Genomic DNA, 15,962 nt, shown 5'->3' with positions numbered 1-15,962 from the left:
AAAGCCCTTAACTCCCAGTGGACTCATTGGGATGTCATCATGACAACATTTTTTTTTACAAGCTTTCTTGTTTTTACGAGGCTGAGTTGCTAGCTCGACGCTCAACCCAGCACAGATGGAAAGCGTGCAAGGGAGCCGGCTGGATTCAAACTCGGGAGCCTTCGCTCCGAAGTCCGGTGCTGATGCCACTATGCCACCAGCCAGCTACACCATCTATGCCTCTCATAATTTTATAAACCTCTATCAGATCTTCCCTCAGCCTCCCCCACTCCAGAGAAAACAACCCAGGGTTCTTGTTGGGTGAGTGTTGGGCCTGCACCTCCCAGTCTCCACTCAGATAACAGGAGTCACCTGCCACTTGTTTCCAGCTGATCACCTGCAGTCTATTTAAACCCTGCTCTCTTCCACAGTCCTTTGTTCACTCATATGAACGAGCCAGTTTATTCTAGTCTTCTGTTGCCTGTTGTGTTTAGTGTCTGTTCTCTCTTGTTTTGTGGCCCTGTATGGCATGTTATTTTGTAATCTATTGGTAAAATATTAGTCATATAGCCTCTGACAACCAAGCCCAGGTCCTGGCCTTCACGGATGGCTTAGCTACTAAGCCTGGTGGAACCACTTCTACTGACAGGGGAAGGGGCAAAGGCAGATTCTGGTGCCTTAAAACCAGTTGCTTCAGGTGGGTGAGGCTCATCAGCCGTGGTTGGCAGCTCTTCTAGGAGAAGGAAAACTCTGATCTCAAAGCTCTGCTGCCTTGTAACCTCAGCCGCTCATGGGGAAGGCTTCGAGAGCAAACCCCGTGGGTAAAATCTGAAGCTGGAGTCTCTAAGGCAGTTTTACGTTGAGTTCAGTGCTGATTGGCAACTTCTGCAACACCGCAGGTGCCGAACATCAGATGTGTGGAGATAGGGAGCTTCCCGCATGGGCAACAGCTCGGTCTCCATATTGCACTGTGCTGGCTTGCTTGCACATCGAGACAACTAGAAGGCAGCATCCACGGTCAACACTGACTGACGTAGGCCCTGCTCATTGTCTCTGCTGTTCTGGTTCCGGGTCAAGCCTCCCCCACGTTTCCTGACAGTGAGTGAGTTGAGTTGCTGCTATATCAGTGTGTACAAAATATTGGTGAGAGTGCACTTGGAGTACTGTGTGCAGTGCTGGTTGCCACAATGCAAGGAAGCAATGGAGAGAGTGCAGCGGAGATGCTCCTGGGCGGGAACTGTGAATATGAGGAGAGATTGTACCGTTGGGTTCATTTCCGATGGAACTCAGGAGACTGAGGGGTGACCTTCGAGAGGTTTAATAGATTATGAAGGGTGGTATTACCATTACGTGCTATGTTGTATGATGTGGATGATCATAGTCTTTCCATGACCATGATTGTTCTTGGCAAATGTTTCTACAGAAATAGTTTGTCATTGCCTTCTTCTGGGCAGAGTCTTTATAAGACTCTTCAAAACTCTTCAGAGATTATCTGCCTGCTGTCTGTTGTCGCATAACCAAGACTTGTGATGTGCACCGGCTGCTCGTATGACCTTCCACCACCTGCTCCCATGGCTTCACATAACCCTGATCGGGGGCTAAGCAGGTGCTACACCTTACCCAAGGGTAACCTGCAGACTAGTGGAGTGAAGGAACACCTTACCCCTCCTTTATTAGAGATGTTATCTCCACCCACCCTGTGAAGAGCAAAGGGAGATCATAGAGCCACAGAGCTCTACAGAACAGAAGCAGTCCTGTCAGTCTATCTAGTCTGTGTCAAACTCTGATTCTGTCTAGTCCCATCGACCTGCTCCTGGGCCAGAGCCTCCCATACAGTGTGGCTACTGCACAGGACTGAAAGAAGCTGTAGAAGGTTGTAAATCTGATCAGCTCCATCTTGGGTACCAGCCTACAAAGTACCCAGGACATCTTCAGGGAGTGGTGTCTCAGAGAGGCAGCATCCATTATTAAGGACCTCCAGCACCCAGGGCATGCCCTTTTCTCACTGTTACCATCAGGTAGGAGGTACAGAAGCCTGAAGGCACACACTCAGCGATTCGGGAACAGCTTCTTCCCCTCTGCCATCCGATTCCTGAATGGACATTGAATCTTTGGACACTACCTTACTTTTTTTAATATACAGTATTTCTGTTTTTTGCATGTTTTTTAAAAAATCTATTCAATATACACATACTATAATTGATTTACTTGTTTATTTATTATTTTTGTTTTATTTATTTATTTATTTATTTTTCTCTTCTAGATTATGTATTACATTGAAAAGCTGCTGCTAAGTTAACAAATTTCACGTCACATACCGGTGATAATAAACCTGATTCTGATTCTGATCCATGTACTTACCCAAACTTTACTTAAATGTGGAAATTAAACCCATATCCACCACTTCTACTGGCAGCTCGTTCCACACTCTCACCACCCTCTGAGTGAAGAAGTTCCCCCTCTGGTTCCTCTTAAATATTTCACCTTTCACCCTTAATCTATGATCCCGCAGTTCCAGTCGGTGGGAAAAGCCTGCTTGCAGTTACCTTATCTATCTCCTCCTCATTTTGTATCCCTTCAGAAAATTTTCCCAGGACAGGCAAGTCCAGAGCTAAAGAGCACAGGGTTGAGGTGAGAGGGACACATTGAAAGGGGGTCTGGGGTGTAAGTTTTTCAAATGGAATTTGATGGATATAGAGAATAATTCGATTTGTTAATTTATCACGTGTACATCGAAACATAATGTGAAATGGCAATTCCTGTGAAGATGGAGCCTGTGTACAACACTCCTTTGGTCAACATCTTCCGAATAGATCATGAAACCATTGTTTTCACTTCTTTTATGTCTTTTATGTTTGTTTCTTGCCTTAAACGTGATTCTGGAACGGTAGGAGTCTGCGTTTTCCAGTTTGGAGAACATTTGGGTGTTTCAGCACTCTACAGTCTCTGAGAGGCAGCGTGAGCGAACTTCACGGCAAGATGGTTGTAAGACGGCGAGTGAGCCGATGTTAGACCCCATTTCACCGATTAAAGCTTTGCCGATTAAATCAAAGAGGGTGAGTGAAACATCAAGGTGAGTGCAAAAGGCCTGGTAGCGGGTAGGTTGCAGAATGGGGCGCAGGCCAATATTTGACCCCATTTCACCAATTAAAGCTCCCATTGTTCACGATTAAAGCGAGGAGGGAGATTGAAGTGAGTACAGAGGGTGAGTGCTGGTTGCCTGTCTTTTGATCGGTTGCTCTGTACTGGAGAGGGGAGACCTGCTGCTGCGGAGAGTGTTGTCCAGGACTTTTCTGTGTATTGGATGTGGCCTTTGTACTATGTATATATTCTGTGTCTCTTCGCCTGATCTTCCCATATTATTTTGTGCGGGAGGAGGGATTTGTGGGGTGGCCATCAATGTGCCTGTACAGTTTTGCTCCGTTTTTGTGCGGGAGGAGGCATTTGGGGATTGTCATGCCTGTTGCATTTTTGTTCATATTTTTGTGCAGGAGGAGAGATTTGGGGGTCAATGTGCCTGATCTGTTTTGTTAATTATTTTTGCAGGGTGGTGTGATTTGGGGGTCGATGTGCCTGATCTGTTTTGTTCATTTTTTGTACAGGGTGGTGTGATTTGGGGATTGATGATTGTGCTGCCTTTATTTTCTTTCTTGGTTTCTTGGCCACCCGGAGAATTGAAGAATTTCAGAATCGTGTACTTTGATAATAAATGAACCATTGAAACGTATCATTTGTACTAACAACGAACATAGCTTAAAGATGAGCTGGGGGCAGCCCACAAGCGTCCCCACACATTCTGCATTCCCACAGTGTTGCGCAGAACAACACAGAATACCAAGTGATAAAACGAAACACCCTCCCTCCCTCCCTCCCACACACCCAAACAGTTCTCTAACCTCAAAATCCAAACCAGGTTTAATATAAACTGGCATATGTCATGAAATTTGTTGTTTTTATTATGTACATTGCAATACATAATAAAAAACTATAAATTACAATAAGAAATATATTTAGTGAGGTAGTGTCCATGGGTTCACTGTCCATTCATAAATGTGATGGTGGAGGGAAAGAAGCTATTCCCGAAACGTTGTGTACTCTGTACCTCCTCCCTGGACACGCTGTCTTTGTCTTCCAGAGGACTCATGGATTTGCAGACATCGTCACCTTCCTGTGGACTTGGAGAGTTTGCAGACTTGGGACTCGATGAGCTGTTGGTGGACGTGGCAGAGTCAGGTAGAGTTACAACGTTTCAAAGACACTGGACAGATACATGGACAGGAATGATGTAGAGCAGGGAATGCCAACCTTTTTTTTATGTCATGGAGATTTACCATTAACCGAGGGGTCCGTGAACCCCTAGGTCGGGAAACTTTGGTTTAAAAGGTTATGGACCAAACACAGGCAAATGGGACTAGTGTAGATAGTGTAGTGTAGACAGCCTGGGTGAGATGGGCCAAAGGGCCTGTTCCTGTGATATATAACTCTATGACTGTACAAAGAAGATCAGCTACGATCTAGTTCAAGGATCAGCTTTATTCACCATATACACAATCAGAATCAGGTTTAATATCATCAGCATGTGTCGTGAAATTTGTTGACCTAGTGGCAGCGGAACAATGCATTACATGATAATATAGAAAAAAATAAGTAAAGCAATTAGAGTAAGTATATATGTGTATTACATAGTTAAATTAAAAATAGTGCAAAAACAGAAGTAATTAAAGTGAGGTAGTGTCCAAGGTTCAATGTCCATTTAGGAATCGGATGGCAGAGGGGAAGAAGCTGTTCCTGAATCACTGAGTGTGTGCCTTCAGGCTCCTGTACCTCTGGAGGTTGGTACCCAAAATGGAGCTGACTAATTTCATGACTTTCTGTAGCTTCTTTCAATCCTGTGCAGTAGCCCCCACCACCCCCATACTGGACAGTGATGCAGCCTGTCAGTGTGGTGATAGCACGTGTAAGAACGTGATTGGAGAGAGTTCTGAGCATGCACAGAAATGATAGAAAGATCTGGAAGCATGGTGCTGTAAGACACGTTGGGTTGTTGCTGTTAAATAAAAGTTCTATTTCTTCCAGAATATGGTTCGTTATTAGAAACCCACGGTACGTATTAATATAAAGAACACAACATGGTGTCAGAGGTCAGTCTGGAAGAATAATACATTACCTAACACGGGAGAATCAAAGATAATCGAAAAGAGTTCATACTGTTTTGGTGTTTGCAAACAGTTTTACAAATGGAAGAGCTGCAACCTCACCGACACTTCATTTGTCTGGGAATGTAGCTGAGAACTGGAGAAAATTTAAGCAACATTTTGAATTGTATTTATCGACAATCGAAGCAGATAAAAAACCAGATAAAACGAAAGCTGTATTTCTACTCCACATAATAGGTGATGACACAATTGAGGTATATAACCATTTTACTTTTGAAAATGGAAATAATTTAAACTTAAAATCGAAAATGGACAAATTTGAAGCATTTTGTATACCGAAGCGTAATGTGATGTATGAGCGATATAAATTTTTTACATGTCGACAGAGAGCTGGTGAAACTATTGATCAATAAGTTACTAAGTTGAGACACCGTAGTAAAACATGCGAGTTTAGAGAACTGACAGACTCTCTCATTAAAGACAGAATTGTTTGTGGCATTCTGGATAATGGTCTGAGAAAAAGACTGTTAAGAGAACAAGATTTAGACTTGGAAAAAGCTTTGATGCCCTGCAAAGCTTTGGAATCCGTTACGTTGCAGGTTAAAGAACTTTTCATTGAGAACTGCAATGTACACACTGTGAGTAAGCGTGAACATATTAGAAAAAATAATAAAATTATAACAAAACCGACAGAGAGCAAGACGTCATCTGAGAGAAAAAAGCTATGTGATTGCTGTGGGCAGCAGCATCGGCCAAAACAGTCTCTAGCATACGGAAAGATGTGCCACGACTGCGGTAAGAGTAATAATTTTTCACGCTGTTGCAGAAGTAGAAAGAAAATAAAACAAGTAGATGCAGTGCTTGAAAACGAACTTAAGGAGTTTTATATAGATGTGCTTTGTGAAAACAAACAAAGTAGGAATGACTGGACTATTCCATTGCAAGTGAACCAAAACAATATTCTGTTTAAACTTGATACTGGAGCACAAGTAAATGTTCTTGCAGAATCTGAGTTTAATGCATTAAAGCCAAGGCCAAAGTTACATAAGACAAATATAAAAGTGACTGGGTATTCAGGTGCAGACATTCCAGTTAAAGGAACATGTGTGGCAAAAGTATCACACAAAAATATTGTGCACATGCTTTCATTTGTGGTCATGCCAAAAAATGTACAGTCAGTTCTGGGTTTATCTGCCTGTGAGAGACTGAATTTGGTGAAAAGAGCATTAGTCCTGGATAGTGACAGAGTTAGAGTACATGGACTTGATGAAAGAGTATGAGGACTTGCTCAAAGGGCTTGGTTGTCTTCAGGAGAGCACATGATTAAAATTAACAACACAGTGCCACCCATAGTACATCCATGTAGAAAAGTGCCTTTTGCTTTGCGTCATCAACTGAAAACAGAGCTTGACAGAATGGAACGTCTAGAAGTCATAAAGAAAGCTCCCAGACCCATCCCTTTGTGACCAGCATCTGACAAAGCATTGCCACCAAAACCAGGAGCTGCAATTTTGCCCTCTGGAAGTAACGCACATGCATCAATGGGCCATGCATTCCATCACAATCTCACCTCTGCAGGAGGACAGAGGTCAAACTTGCCGGTACAGTACAATACTGATCTGAAGCCAAAGAGTGACAAGAATCAGGATCCAATTGAAGAAGTGAAAACACAAATGAAGGAATTGAGAAGTTTTATTGAAATGATGAAGTCTCAGGGTAAAAAAGAGATTACACAGTTAATGAATGAATTAGATGAAGAAATGAAAATTCGTATTTCATTATAAATGGAAGTGGAAGGAATTAAGAAAGTTACTTGAAGAAGTACAACCCAGATCACACATGGTCCAAACTGAAGAAGGAACAGTGTTAAGAAGAAATCGCGAAGAGCTCAAAAAAAGCCAACTTCAGAGTTTCAGTTAACTGATGCAGACCAGACAAAACATGGAAATAACAATGAAACACAAGAACTGTGTGAACCATTTAGAAGGTCTACCCATGTTTGTAAACCCCCAGAGAGACTGAAAGAGACATGTTAAATTATGCATTTACTATGGTCAATATTGCTAATTGTTTTTCTTTTTAAGGAAAGGAAGATGTGGTGATATCACGTGTAAGAACGTGATTGGAGAGAGTTCTGAGTATGCGCAGAAATGGTAGAAAGATCTGGAAGCATGGTGCTGTAAGACACGTGGTTGTTGCTGTTAAATAAAAGTTCTATTTCTTCCAGAATATGGTTCTTTATTAGAAACCCATGGTACTTATTAATATAAAGAACACAACAGTCAAAATGCTCTCCATGCTACATCTGTAAAGGTTTTTGAGTGTTTTGGTTGACATACCAAATCTCTTCAAACTCCTAATGAAGCATAGATGCTGTCTTGCCTGCTTTATAACTGCATCGATATGTTGGGACCAGGTTAGATCCTCAGAGATCCTGACACCTAGGAAATTGAACTTGCTCACTCTCTCCACTTCTGATCCCTCTATGAGGATTGGTATGTGTTCCTTCATTTTACCCTTTCTGAAGTTCACAGTCAGCTCTTTTGTCTTAATGACGTTGAGTATAAGGTTGTTGCTGTGACACTACTCAACTAGCTGCTATACCTTGCTCCTGTATGCCCTCTTGTCTCCATTGGAGATTCGGCCAATAATGATTGTATTTACAATAATTCACCAGCACGTACATACTTACAATACAAACCATTATAAAATGGTGCAGTGCAGTGATGAGTAACAGAGGGGGGCTGGGGGGCCAACTTGAATGGTTGATTGATGGTGCAGTAGAGTTGAGGAGAACAGTCCTTCTTCCGCTGATGGACAGAACGAGTGAAACAGCCTGGCATCAGCGAGGTTTGACTGCTTGTAACGCGAGAGCTGCTTATCTCTGCAGTGTAAGTAAAACTACAGAATATCTGTTACAAGGATTAATCCTCACTTGCCAAGGCCACCAAGACTATCATCAAGGTCAGGAAGCTGATTCCTGAGCATTCCTCTCGATGTTACCTTCAATACCCCAAAGGGATTTTGGAATTACGTTCCCTCTAAACTCAACAGGACTTTATTTCCTGCACTCCTCTTCAAACTCTTTGGGCTCAGTAGAAAATGTACAACAGATTCTCTTCCTTTGTAGCATATTGTTATTGTATGCTTAACCTTGCTCTGTATTAATGCTCCTCATTGGGATTTGGGGTTTTTAATTTTGTAAAATGTTTTGAAAAACTAATAAAAAAATTTAAAAAAAAAAGAAAAAAGAAAAAAGAAAATGTATAACAGGACACGGCTCAACACAGCATAAAAGCCAGCCCAGCCTCCCCTGCACGAACTCGGTCTACACTTCTCACTGTCTCAGTAAAGCAGATAATGACCCCACTCACCCCAGACACTCTCTCTTCTGCCCCCTCCCATCAGAAGACGCAAAAGCCTGAAAGTACGTCCCAGCAACTGCTTGTCTTCCATTGTTAGAATTCTCTATAGCTGCTATGCTTTACTCTGCACTCTGCTATTGATTCAAATGGCTCCCATCCCGCAAAGATCTCCCTCTCTCACTCACTACTTCAAAGAAAATAGAACAGTACAGCACCAAAACAGGCCTTTCAGCCCACAATGATGTGCTGAACCAACTAGATTGGTAATAAAATGCATAACCTAACTAATCTCTTGTTCCTACACAATGTCCATATCCTTCCATTTCCCTCATGCTCACATGCCCTTCTAAATGTCTCTTAAAAGTCTCTACGGTATCTGCCTCTACCACCACCCAGACAGCACATGCCAGGCACCCAGCACTCTCTGTGTGAAAAACACCTCTCACATCGCCTTTGAAATTATCCCCTCTCACCTTAAGTGCATGCCTTACGGTATAAGACATTTCAACCCTGGGAAAAAGATATTGTCTGTCTACTCTATCCCTGCCTCTCACAGTCTTATAAACCACTACTGGATCTCTCCTCACCCTTCACCCCTCCAGAGAAGACACCCCAAGTGTGCCCAGCCTCTCATTCCCTCTAATCCAGGCAGCATCCTGGTAAACCTCTTCTGCACCGTCTCCAAAGCCTCCTCATCCTTCCTATAATGGGGTGACCAGAATTGTATACGATACTCCAGATGTGGCCGAACTAGTGTTTTATAAAGCTGCATTATAACTTCTTGACTCTTGAATTCAAAGCTTAGACTGATAAAGGCAACATGCCATATGCCTTCTTAACCACCCCATCAACCTGTGTAGCCACTTTCAGGCAGCTATGAACTTGGAGCCTACGATTCCTCTGCTCATCAACATTGTAAAGATTCCTGCCAATAACAGTGTACGGTCTCCTCACATTTCACCTACCAATGTGCAGCACTTGTGTCTGGGTTAAACTCCTTGTGCCATTTCTCTGCCTGTATCTGCAATTGATCGATATCCCGTTGTAAATTTGTTAGAATAGGAAGGTGGTTGGGAAGCAAATAAGAGTACTTAGTATTGTATAACTCAGTAGTATTGTGTTATTTGATAACTGTGAGAACATAATATACAGGACTGTGCAGAAGTCTTAGGCACCCTTGCTATATATATGTGCCTGAGGCTTTTGCACAGTACAGTATATACATCACAAACAGCAAAGGTCCCGGTACAGATCCCTACTGATCCCTCACAAACGAGCGAAAACCTGCGGATGCTGGAAATCCAAGCACACACACTAAATGCTGGAGGAACTCAGCAGGCCAGGCAGCATCATAGAAAAGAGTACAGTCGACACTTCAGGCCGAGACACTTTGTCAGGACTGGAGAGAAAAAGATGAGAAGTAAGAGTTAGAAGGTGAGGGGAGGGGAGGGGAGGAAGAAACACAGGGTGACAGGTGAAATGGGGAGGGAGAGGGGTGAAGTAAAGAGCTGGGAAGTTGATTGGTGCAGGAGATACAGGGCTGCAGAAGGGAGAATCTGACAGGAGAGGACAGAAGGCCATGGGAGAAAGAAAAAGGTGGGGGGGTGGGAGGAGCACCAGAGGGAGGTGATGGGCAGGTTAGGAGATAAAATGAGACAGGAAAAAGGAATGGTGAAGCACTACCAGAAGTTCAAGAAATTGATGTTGATGCCATCAGGTTGGAGGCTATCCAAATGGAATATAAAGTGCTGCTCCTCCAACTGGAGTGTTGCCCCATCGGGATATTAGAGGGAGGCCACGGACTAACATGTCGGAATGGGAAGTGGAATTAAAATGGGTGGCCACCAGGAAATCCAGCTTTTTTCTGGTGCGTGGAGCATAGGTGCTTGGAGAAGTGATCTCCCAATTCAGGTCAGGTACCACCGATATACAGGAGCACCAGATGCAGTATATGACCCCAAGACTCAGAAGTGTCACCTCACCTGGAAGGACTGTTTGGGGCCCAGAATGGTAGTGAAGGAGGAAGTGTAGGGATTGCTCCCTACAGGACTCCCTTGTCCATTCATTCCTCCCTACTGATATCCTTCCTAGCACTTACCCTTGCAAGCGGAACAAGTGCTACACCTGCCCCTACACAGATCTCTACGAAGTGATCTAAATTATTTACAAATATAAAATACAAAATAATTGATTTCTCAAGTAATTACCATCACTGGTGCAGCCAATTCATTTTAGAAGTCACATAATTAGTTAAATGGAGATCTGTTTTTGGAGACCTGTGTGCTGTCAAGGTGTTTCAATTGATTGTAGTAAAAATACACCTGTATCTGGAAGGTTCAACTGCTGGTGAGTCAGTATCCTGGCAAAAACTACACCATGAAGACAAAAGAACACTCCAACTCTGTGAAAAGAATATTGAAAAGCACAAGTCAGGAGATGGATACAAGAAAATTTCCAAGTCACTGAATATTCCTTGGAATACAGTTAAGTCAATCATCAAGAAATGGAAAGAATATGGCACAGATGTAAACCTGTCCAGAGGAGGCTATCCACAAAAACTGGGTGACCATGCAAGTTTGTGACGAGTGAGTGAGGGAGCTATGACAACTCTGGGGGAGTTAGAACCTTTAGTGGCTGAGATGAGAGAGACTGCACAACTATTCCCAGATGCTTCACCAGGTACAGCTTTATGGAAGAGTGGCAAAGAGAACACCACTGCTGAAAAAAACCACATGAAATCTCATCTAGAGTTTGCCAGAAGGCGTGCGGGAGACTCTGAAGTCAGCTGGAAGAAGGTGATATGGTCTGGTGAAACCAAAATTGAGCTTTCTGGCCATCAGACTAAACGCTGTGCTTGGCACAAGGCAAACACTGCACATCATCAAAAACATACCATCCCTATCGTGAAGCACGGTGGTGGCTGCATCATGCTGTGGGGATGCTTCACTGCCGCAGGCCCTGGAAGGCTTGTGAAGGTAGAGGGTAAAATGAATTCAACAAAATACAGGGAAATCCTGGAGGAAAACCTGATGCAGTTTGCAAGAGAACTGCAACTTGGAAGAAGGTTTGTTTTTCAGCAAGATAATGACCATAAGCATAAAGCCAAAGCTACACAGGAATGTTTTAAAAACAACAAAGTTAATGTCCTGGAGTGGCCAAGTCAGAGTCCAGACTCAATCCAATTGAGAATTTGTGGCTGGACTTGAAAAGGTCTGTTCACTCATTATCCCCAGATCTGACAGTTTGATCAGTTTTGTAAAGAAGAAAGGGGAAAAATTGCAGTGTGCAGATGTGCAAAGCTGATAGAGACCTATCCACACAGACTCAAGGCTGTAATTATGGCCAAAGATGCATCTACTGAACAAACATGAGGAAATCTGCAGATGCTGGAAATTCAAACAACAACACACACAAAATGCTGGTGGAACACAGCAGGCCAGGCAGCATCTATAGGGAGAAGCGCTGTCGTCATTTTGGGCCGAGACCCTTCGTCAGGACTAACCGAAAGGAAAGATAGTAAGAGATTTGAAAGTAGTGGGGGGAGGGGAAAATGCGAAATGATAGGAGAAGACCGGAGGGGGTGGGATGAAGCTAAGAGCTGGAAAGGTGATTGGCGAAAGTGATACAGAGCTGGAGAAGGGAAAGGATCATGGGACGGGAGGCCTCAGGAGAAAGAAAGGAGGGGGGAGCACCAGAGGGAGATGGAGAACAGGCAAACAACTAAATATGTCAGGGATGGGGTAAGAAGGGGAGGAGGGGCATTAATGGAAGTTAGAGAAGTCAATGTTCATGCCATCAGGTTGGAGGCTACCCAGCCGGTATATAAGGTGTTGTTCCTTCAACCTGAGTTTGGATTCATTTGGACAATAGAGGAGGCCATGGATAGACATATCTACTGAATACTGACTTGAAGGGCTGTTAATATTTATGCAATATCAATTATTTTGGGTTTAATATTTGTAACTAATTTAGATCACTTCATAGAGATCTGTTTTCACTTTGACACGATAGAGTATTTTTCTTAGATAGAGTCGTTGAACTGTGGGAGCAAACTGAAGCACTTTGAGGAGACTGACATGCACTCAGGAAGGACGTACTAACTTTCTTGCAGAGGATGCCAGAATTGAACTCCAAACTTCAATGCCTCAACCTTTAATAGCACTGTTCTAACTGCCACGCTACTGTGATGCCCGGTGATGTTGTACACTGGCCTCGCGTGATCACACCATTTACAAATATGTAACATTTTTTAAAGTTGAATTAAATGTTGGAGTATCCATCCAATGGTCCAGAACACACGCCTGTCCAACTCAAGCCACGTTTATTACTGTTGTCTCGGCCAGTCCACGTGTGCACAGGTGCAATGAAAACCTGACGAGCAGCAGCATTGTATGCACACAGCAGCGGATAAGCAGCATTCTCAAGAAAAACAAAAATCCAACCTAATTTATACGAGAAAGAACAAAATTAGAGCCAAAAAAGTTCATTTTTATTGCAAAGTGATTAAAGTGATCATTGTGGTTCTATACTAGAGCAGTGAATCAGAATTAAAATCAGGTTTAATGTTATTGACATATGTTGTGAAATTTGTTGTTTGTGGCAGCAGTACAGTACGATATATAAGATCAAGTGACATGGGAGCAGAATTGGACCATTGGGTCTGCGCCAGCAATCCATCTTGGCTGAATTATTATCCCTCATTCTCCTGTCTTCTCCCCATAATCTTTGACACTCTGTCTACTCAAGAACCTATCAACCTCCGATGTGAATATACCCAATGACTTGGCTTCCACAGCCGTCTATAGCAATGAATTCCAGATTCATTACCCTTCGGCTAAAGACATTCCTCCTCATCTGGGTTCTAAATGGATGTCCCTCTATTCTGAGGCTGTGCCCTCTGGTCCTAAACTCATCCAAAGTATGAAATGTACGATGTGTTCAATTCCCACCACTGTCTGGAAGGAGTTTGTGCGTTTTCCCCTTGATGGCAATATCCAGGATATAAGGGTTAGTAGCTGAGTGATAGAATCTGGCAGTAACCTACAAACTACGGTTAGTATGTTAATTAGTCACATGGATGTAATTGGCTAGCATGGACTCTTTGGAAGGACCTGTTACCATGCTGTATCTCTAAATTAAAAACAACAGATTCGAGTGATGATCAAGAGGATTGACACGGGCACGGTGGTAGATGCTGTCCAAATAGACTTTAGCCAGGCCTTTGACAAGGTCTCACGTGATAGGCTGTTGTGGGAGGTGAGATCATATGGGAACTCGGGTGAGTTAGACAATTGGATACAAGTTTGGCTTGGTGAGAGGATTCAGATACAGGTTTATTTATCACACATACATCAAAACATACAGTGAAATGTGTTGTTTGTATTACTGAACAATGTGCTGGGGCAGCCTGCAAGTGAGAGGACAATAGTGGGGGGACACACACAGATTGCTGGAGGAACTCAGCGGGCCAGGCAACATCTATGGAAAAAAAATACAGGCTGTGTTTCAGGCCGAGACCTTCGGCAGGGCTGGTTAAATGACATTTGCTTTGACCTCCCTTGGTTTTCTCCCGGTGCATATGGGCACTTGGGCAACAGAACACTAATCCGGATGTTGGGTAACAAACCACCGTGGCTGAGGTCAGTCTGAGTCAGTGAGGGAACAAGTCCACGGTTGTTCACAACTGGAGTATGGAGTGGGGGAAGGGAGGGAGAGAGAGAGGTGGGGGAGTGTGTATGTGAGTGAGTGAGTGAGTGAGTGAGAGCGAGAGGAGGGAGTGAAGGGGAGGAGAGGAGGAGGGAGGGTGCAGGAGTTAGAGAGACAGAGAGAAGGATAAGGTGAGAGAGGTTGAGGAAGCTGTGGCTGTCCTCTTTTGAGCAAAGGAGGATGAGAGGTGATTGGATAGAGATGTACAAGATGATAAGAGGCTTACATTGAATGGATAGTTGGAGACATTTTCCCAGGGTGGAAATGGCTAATAAAAGGGAGTGTAATTTTAAGGTGATTGAGGAACACAGAGGGGGGATGTCTAAGGCAGTTTTATTTACAAGCAAATGGTGGATGTGTGGAACACTCTGCCTGGGCAGTGGTACAGACAGATACGTTGGGGCCATTTAAGAATCTCATGAAAGAAAAATGGTGGCTCTGTATGAAAGAAGGGTTAGATTGATCTTGGGGTAGATCAAAAAGTTGCCACAACATCATGGGTTGAATAGCCTGTTCTGTGCTATAACATTCTGTGTTCTGTGCTCTTAAAACTCTCAGCAGGCCAGGCAGCATCTGATAGACTTACAAAGCTATGACGGCAAAGTTAGTGTAGACAGCCAGATCAAGATATAGTGAAAAACCTGTTTTGTACATTGTTCCTTTTTTTCTTCTATACTAGGCAAAGCATTGAACTGCTGCTGCTAAGTTAAGAAATTTCATGACACATGCTGGTGATAACAAACCTGATTCTGATTCACGTGTTAAATACTGGAGGCGGTAGCTTTCAGGTGAGAGGGGTATAGTTTAAAGGAGATGTGTATGGGTCATTTCAACACAGAGTGAATGTGCTGCCAGGGATAGTGGTGTACGTAGACATGAAAGATGCTTTTGGACAGACATATCAACAGGAAGGTAATGGAGTATACTGACAACTTGCAGACAGATAGGATTGCATCATAGTCAACACTGATATGGTGGGCCAAAGGGGCTCTTCCTGTGTTGTACTTTTCTACATGGTCTTTCTTTCACAGAGTGTGGTTGGAATCTGGAACACACTGCCTGCAGGATTGTGACCACAAAACAGGAGCTGAATGAGGCCATTCAGCCCATCATCTTCTTCTTCATTCCATCATTGCTGATTTATTTTCCCTGTCAACACCATTCTCCTGCCTTCTCCCCAGAACCTTTGATGCCCTTACCAATCAAGAACCTATCAACCTCCACCTTAAATATGCCCAGTGACTTGGTCTCCACAGCCGTCTGTGGCAATGAATTCCACAGATTCACCACCCTCTAGTTAAAGAAATTCCTCCTCATCTCTGTTCTAAATGGACATCCCTCTCTTCTGAGACCTCCTCTGGACCTTCTCCTATGCCAGCACGTCGATGGTGAATTGCCTACTTCATTTAGGCAGCTAAAGAGCAGGAGCTGGAGGGTGGTAATTGTAGAGGAATATTCAAAGTAAATTTATTATCAAATTACATGTATGTATCTTGGACCTTGTCAAAAGTCCTGCTAAGTTGGTAAAACTTGCCGTATACATGGTCCATGTGGATTAATTCATTACACACAGTAGTAGTGTGATCACTCAAGTTGGGTATGATATTCTCCATAGGAGATTGTCTACTAGTGGGCCCTGACATTGCATGGAATAGACAATAGACAATAGGTGCAGAAGTAGACCATTCGGCCCTTCGAGCCTGCACCGCCATTTTGAGATCATGGCTGATCTTCTACTATCAATACCCGGTTCCTG

The 15,962-nt window shown here is 43.4% G+C and overlaps 1 long non-coding RNA gene across 1 annotated transcript; it reads left to right on the top strand.

The window, feature by feature from the left end:
- Window positions 1-876: 876 nt before the first annotated feature.
- LOC140736533 (uncharacterized) lies at window positions 877-7,317 on the top strand. Its single transcript, XR_012100959.1, has 3 exons — window positions 877-1,081; window positions 4,115-4,212; window positions 7,220-7,317. It is a non-coding gene; the product is annotated as an uncharacterized lncRNA (long non-coding RNA).
- Window positions 7,318-15,962: the final 8,645 nt, after the last annotated feature.

The sequence above is a fragment of the Hemitrygon akajei genome, chromosome 12 (assembly GCF_048418815.1).
Source record: "Hemitrygon akajei chromosome 12, sHemAka1.3, whole genome shotgun sequence".
Lineage (NCBI taxonomy): Eukaryota > Metazoa > Chordata > Chondrichthyes > Myliobatiformes > Dasyatidae > Hemitrygon > Hemitrygon akajei.
Note: the sequence above shows the minus strand (reverse complement) of the source record. Positions and strands in the feature narration are given on the sequence as shown.